Raw genomic sequence first — 7,887 nt, forward strand, 5'->3', positions numbered from 1 at the left:
TTTACTTATTAAAGTAAAAAAAATCTTCTTCAAAAAACATCAATTTTAAGAAACTTGTTCTAGCCGGTTGATCGGGATCGTTTTTGCGCGTGGCTTGTCCTCGCGAGATATGACACCTTCGCCCTGCTCCGTCTGTGAGTACCTGAAAGAAGTGAACAAAGGGGCGCCCTCGCGACCGTTTGCACTCCGACGATCAAGTCAGCTAGCGAGAAACACCAAAGTGACTGAAAACTGTATGATAATCTCAATGACTGAAACTGTGTGGCTAAAACTGGGTTGCCTTAATTGCCTTGTGCTCACAGTGGGTGCGCCGTCAAGAACAACTGGGGTTTAGTGCTCTGTGTAACTATGAGAATTAGGTTAAAGCTTGTAAAAACTGTGAAAGCGTACCTTATTAGGGTTCTTCGTGCCCTTTAAATAGGTGAAAATTAGGGTTTACCTTTGCGCTGCTGCTCTTATCTAGGGTTCCTTGGAGAAGGTCCTTGCGCCGCTATTCCTAGGATCTGAGCGTATCTGGCACATGGACTTCCCTTATCTGGAGTGCAATGAATAACCTTGTGGCCGCTTGGGTTCTAACTTGAGCGCCGTATCTCTCGCGCCATCATACTTCGTGGGTGCCCTAATTAATCACGTGTCATGCATGCAGCCTTCCTTGGAGATCTTTAATGAGCACGTGGGCATTGTCACGTGCCCCTTTGACTTGATCGTTTATTCTGTGCGGAGGGTCCCAAAGTGCCGCCACTGCCCCTTTGACTTGATCGTTTATTCTGTGCGGAGGGTCCCACAGTGCCGCCACCCAACTTAGGGTTACTGAGGGCCCTCTTCTCTGCGAAATGCTTGTCACGCGGGTTGACTCTTCAGGCGACGTCTCGCTTGGGCGACGTCTTGCTTAGGCGATGTCCTTCTCTTGGGCGATGACTCATCTTGGCGGTGACATATCTCGGCGATAACCGATTATGTATATTGCAAAACGTCGCTTCTACATACGGCGACTATGTTGACTTCTTGACCACCTACCTTTCTCTTGTCCACGTCATCACACCTGATGACCTGGCCGGTACAAAACTCTTTATAAAAAATATTAATTTGATAAACTTTAGTCATTAAAAAAGCTTTATAAGAAAATTCACAGTTTAATCCAATTTAAATTATTGTGAAGATACGTGTTTCTGCATTCTTATTATATATTTAAACTATCATATTTTATTCCTACTGTTAAAAAAAGGATTAATCTAAAAATTTATAATTTTATAATTTTATAACAATAAGTTATATGTTATAAAACATTAATTTAAAATTTGATAATTTGTAACTGTATTATTTTTTAAACAGAATATCATTTATGATTTTATTTGAATATTAACTTATTATTTATAAGAGTAAATATTTTATTAAATAATTTATTTATTAAATTATAATAGTAATTGAGTATATTATTTTTTAAGAATAAAATATATACTGAAGGAAAAATTATTATATACCCGTTTTTTTTAAGGAAATAAATTATTTAATTATTTTGAAATAAAAATAAATTATTTAATTACTTAATTTATTAAAAGATGAATAATCTAAAATAATGTACACTGTTTTTCTTTTGACAAAAAATTACTATTATTATAATAATTATTAAAATAAAAATATATTATTAAATTGTAAAAATATTTTTATTAAAATTAATTATAAAAATAAATAACTTTATTATTTTATTGTATTGTATGTAATTTATTTTATTGTATACGTGTTTTTTTATTGGGGTGAATTATTTGAATTTAAAAGAAAAGTAATCATTTAAAAGGTAAAATGGTAAGAAATTAGATTTTTTTTTTCTAAATTTAAATTTTTTAAGTTTTTCGAAATTCAATTTTTTAGTTTAAAATAAATAACTGTCAAATTTATTATTATAAAAGATAAAATTAGAAAAAAAATGTATAAAAAAATCCCTTTATATGTTGCTATAGATTAACACCATATGATTCTCTACAAAAAGAATTATAGGAAAAAAACATATAAATTGAAAAAAAATAGTTGTTAATGAAGAAGATAAACACTATATATTCAGAATTTATCCTCATTCTTTTATAAATAATTTTATATAGATTCTTAAGTTTATTTTATACAGATTGACTAAAAATTTATTCATTTCAAATAACAATTTCAAATTTTAGAGATAAAATTTTAAAATGTATTTTTTTTACAAAATAATTATGTTTTATGCCAACTTTTATTGTTATCATTATCTTCGTATATTTGTAATTTTTTTATTATCTTATTTTCTAATATATCCTAAAAGATTAATAAGACATATTTTTCAATTTTTAAAAAATATAATTGATAAGTATATAAAAGACAATACTAACATTATATACACTAGACTTTAATGGTTTATTTTTATATATATAAAAATGTTTTCATCTTATACATCACTATGCAACTTGACATCTTAGCTAGACTAACACTTCAAGTAACAATAATCATTTGTCATCACTTCAAGTAACATGGAAAAAAAGTATTATTAAAAAAAATACATAAATATGGGGAGACTAGGTCAAAACACATATGTTAACAAAAACTATACATAGGTAGACTATATTTATTTATAATGAATTCTAAGAACAGGGTAGATGGAAGCCTATTATACCAATGAAATGATTCTTTATGAATAAATACTGAATTAGCCAACTTATCAGCACACACATTCCCTTCACGAAAAATATGAGTAACCATAAACTTGATTTTCCCACAGTAATTAAGACAAGTATTTCATCGATTTCGAAGCATCCAAGGAACATTTGTCCTAACAGTAAACTCAGCACAAACCAAAGAAGAATCACATTCCAACCAGACATTAGTAAGTCCCATCTTTTGAGCTTCCTCCATAGCATGTATAACCCCATAAAACTCAGCAACCAGAGTCGTCTGAACTTTAAGGAGCGTTGAGAAAGCTTCAATAAATTCCCCCATACTTCCACAGAAAATACCTCCACAAATAACAAGACCAGGATATCCCCTAGCAATCACATCCGTGTTAATTTTAACCCAGCCTGGTGAAGGAAACTCACATCTCACAGGAAGAGGACGAAGAACTTTACCAGTACGAGTATTAATACCAAAAAACTTGATCACATTGAAATCCAACATATCATTTTTCATAGAAGCTTTAGACGGGTTACCCACCAGACAAGTTAAATCTTTAATAACCGAAATAGCCTGAGAAACCTTAATCTTATCCTGAAAACGAGCAAATTTCCTCATACGTCATATCATCCAAATAGAAAAAGTTATCACAACAAGCTTAATCAATTTAATTAAAGGACTACCATCACTTTTAATAAAAGAAAGAAGATCATCTTTATTAGAGAAATGAGAAGTAGGAAAAATCTCCCGAATCCAACTCCAAATACCCAAAGCATTAGAGCATTCAAAAAAATAAGTGTAGAATAGATTACTCGTGCTTTTCACAAAGCGTACACAGAACAAATATGCAAACCTTTATTCTGAATAAGATGATCTGTAGGAAGCCACCCATAAAAAAACTTTCCAAAGTACAAGAGAGTTGAAAGGCGAAATAAATGAAGACCAAATTAATTTACCTCAACCACATGGAGCTCCTGGTTCCAAGAAGAAAGTCCTAGCCGATTTAAGAGTGAAACGACCAGATTCATCTAGAATCCAATTAGGAATATCATGTTCCTCCCTGACCATGATATGACTAAAAAGATGAGGCATCTGTTGTAAAGACAATGGAATATTCCAATCATAACCTGTCCAAAACTGAGAAATTGTATCCGGAATGCTAAAACTATCAGATATCCCTGCAATATGTGCTAAAGAAGTAGTAGAACACCATTTATTATTCCATAAATTAATAAAGAACCTGTACCAACAGTCCAAGAAGTATAATCTAGTATAGTAGAATAAAATTGCTTAATTTCAGGCCAAAGAGATGAGGATCTATAAACCATTCTAAGCTCGTATTTTGATTTAAGAATCCCGGCTTTCAAGAGCAAAAACCAAGGCCTATGAAAACATTATTTTCTTGGTGAAGGTTAATAATCTTTAAACCGTCATTCTCAAAAGGAGAACAAAGTGTAGCCCAATTAACAGTAGTTTTGCCTTTTTTCATAATATCTCCAGTCCAAATAAAATTTCTACATCATTGCTCAACTTGCTTAAGAAGAGAAACATGCCATTTATACAAATTGTTAGAAGTCCCGTAATCACCGTATTGACCAACTGAATCTGACCCATCATGATAAGAGATTTACCTTTCCAAGAGGTAGCTTCAGTTTGACTTTATCAGCCAAAGCTTGAAGAAATCGACCCTTTGGTGCACCAACGCAAACAACCATGACTACAAGAAAGAATACGCTGAATTTTGGTGACAAATCTTGCAGAATTATCCATGGTGAAAAAACTACTCTTAGAATTATTAACATATTGACCCGAAAAATCACCATATGTTTTAAGAAAAATACTCAAATTCCTAAGAGACTTATTATCCACCCTACGAAAATAAAAATGTCATCCACATATAGAATATGAGAGGGAGTGAGAAAACCTGACGGGCTAGCCATATGTAGAATCTTCTTATCACTCACAAGCTTAGAGAGACCTCTACTAAGAACTTCCTCTGCAAGACAGAAAAGTAGAGGAGACAAAGAATCACCTTGTCTGACACCTCTACTACAAGGAAAAAATCCCACCAAATTCCCATTTATTCTGATTGAAAACATAGCTAAACAAAGAATAGTACTAATCCAACAAACAAATGAGGGGTGAAAACCAAAGCGTGACAAAACTAATAGTAAAAACTTCCAACTCAAAGTGTCAAAGGTTTTGTGAGTATCAACTTTGTAAGTCACATTACCTCCCCGAACCTTTTTAGAAAGCATGTTAATAGCTTCAAAATCAATACCAATACAATCCTAAATATGTCTGCCCTGCACAAACCCATACTGATTAGGAGAAATTATTTTGGCAGCCACAAGAGCAAGCCAATCTTCCAGAATCTTGGAAATAATCTTAAATTTAAAATTAGCAACAACAATTGACTTGTAATCTTTAATGGATTCAGCTTTCTGGATCTTAGGAATAAGAGATACCACATTATTGTTCATTCTAAGGAGAACCCAATTTTGTTTTAAAAACTGTTGGACAGCGTTGCAAACATCTGTCCCAATAATTTTCCAACAATAGTGATCGAAAACACCACCAAAATCATCAAGACCAAGAGTATTATTACCATTAAGGTTAAAACTAGCATTCTTGATTTCCAAAAAAGCATAACATTTAATCAACATCATATTCTCCTCAGAGGAAACCATCTCATAAATATAAATACCAATACAATCTTCTATATTGCATGTAACCTACACATGAGAAATAGACTCAACATAAAGAGTTTTATAAAAGTCCAAAATATGTTCCTCAACGAGTTTAGGACTGGATCTTATTATACTTGATGTAATGGAAGGAGAGAGTTGCATAGAATTCATAGAAGACTGGATAGGGCTTTATGTAATGGAGTGTGTCTGAATGAATGAGATTCTTGTACTTATTAGGTTCTTGTTAAAAAATGTTCTGATCATTCCCCTATTCTTGCTAGTATTGCTAGTAATTCTTTGAATAAGGTTAGCAATTTTCGTTTCTTTTCTATGTGGGTTAAGAACACTTCATGTCTAAAGCTTATTCATGACTCTTGGGCTAAGAAGGTTGTTGGTTATCCTATGTTTATTTTGCAACATAAATTTAAAAGGTTGAAATTGAGCTCAAAGACTTGAATAATTTTTTTTTTGGTAATGTTCACAATACAGTTCTTCTTAAACAGGGTCTTCTCCTTGGTATTCAACAAAAACTTAGAGACTGCTAGTATGTCTGATATTGATGGGCTTATTTGTCAAGAAAAGATTGCTAAAGAGGAGTCTGATCATGCTCTTCACTGTCAATATTTGTTTTGGAAAGAAAGGTCTAAGATGTTTTGGTTTAAAGATGGAGATAGAAATACTGCTTTTTCCATACTGTGGTCAAAAGAAGAAATAATTCTAGCAGGATTCATCGTCTACGGATTGACTTTAATGGTTTATTTAAATTAAGAAGGATTTTTTTTATTAATTAAATTTATAATTTATGGAAGTTATATTTATTCAATATATATATATATATCATTTCATAATTTATAAAAATTGTGAAATTGTAAATGTATTTTATGAATAATAGTTTAATATTTAAATAAGATTTGTATAATGATAACACAATTACTTTTAAAATAATATTTTGGAGCATTGTTTATTTTACACTCCACTTATATTGTTATAGTTATTATGTAGTATGTAAATATAAATAAATAAAATAAAATTCGTTTCACAACTAATAAAATTTTTAAAAATGTTAATAATAAAATTTCTATAAATTTAAGCAATTTTTTTTATTATATATTCTCAGTCATATGAACAAATTATTATGATTTTTGGTGAAGAAAAGTAATAGTATATTACATTTTAATTTTATTTTATTGAAATTTATTTTAATATTTTAGTGTTTCAAACCCACTCTAATTCTAATCTTAACTTTGGGGCTTTTGGGACCAAATACTTTCTCTACCCGCTAATTAGGTGAGTCAACAAAAATAGGCTTATTTTAGGACAGGGTGGTGGAGTTGATTGGTGGATCATGAATCAAATTGATAGGCATGGAGTTTACAAGATAAATTTAAATTGTCGTCACATCCCTCAGTTGTATGAGAGATTAGAGTTAATTTGATAACTTCAATACCAACATATTGATTTTAAGTGGTTCTTAAATAAAGAAAATCTTAAATATAGCAAATAAATAAACATTTGCAAAATATAATAATATTTTAATTTTAATTTTAATTTTAAAAATTCACTTTAGGTTTTTTTTACTGTGCAATATCAATTTATAAATGAGACTATTAAGGCCAAATGAAGGCCAAATGAGTAAGGGAGAGAATGGTAGAAAATAAAAAGCAGATTCTTTTTCATCCTTGTGTTTTTTTTCCTACACTCTCACAATATTATATAGAGACTAAATTGTCCTTATTAATTTTAAAATTTCAAAAATGCTCCTAACAGATAAAAACCATAAAAAACGCTCACAATCATCTTCTTCTTGCGCAATCGCATCTTCGAACTGCAGAACTTCATTCTCTCCGTGGTGCCTCTCGATCTTGCACATCTCTTGGTGATTTAAAGTGGTCTTGGCAACTCAGTGCTTAAAGGTAAGTAAATTTTTTTGTTTTCGGATTTGTACATCTGTTTTTTCTTTGGATTTGTGTTTTCATAATTATTTTTTCACATTCTAGATTATATAAGCTGGTAGAATTTTGGATTATGGAATCCGGTAGAATTTCAGATTATGGAATCGGGTAAAATCTCAAATTTATGTTTCTGGTAAAAATCCTGAATTGGTGGTTCTGATAATGTTCTAGATTGTTGTTTCTGGAATATTAATTTTGTTTCCGTAACTGTGTGTTTGTATTGGCTCAAATTAGTAAACCAAAATATATTATGTAATTTGTATTAGGTCGAACTAGAGGAGTTATGGAGTTGAGTCAGTATGCACTCATTCATTAGTTGTAACCAAACTTGCAAGCATTTGAATCAAGATAATACATTTTTTTAAATAAGTGATTTAGTTTCTTTAGTTTTGATTGTTTAAATGAAGCTCTTATTTATTATTAAATAAGTGATGTACTTCATAAAATAGTAAAATTTAGTTTCACACTTTATTTATTGTTAAATTTATAACTATAATGTTAGATGATTAACATTATGGATTGACGAATTCGTAGTAGGTGTTCGGATTTCCGAATTTGTACTGTGCATTGTTTGTAATTTGGTTTAACTTGAATGGTGTAATTGAACAAAA

This window comes from Phaseolus vulgaris, chromosome 1 (genome assembly GCF_000499845.2).
Source record: "Phaseolus vulgaris cultivar G19833 chromosome 1, P. vulgaris v2.0, whole genome shotgun sequence".
Lineage (NCBI taxonomy): Eukaryota > Viridiplantae > Streptophyta > Magnoliopsida > Fabales > Fabaceae > Phaseolus > Phaseolus vulgaris.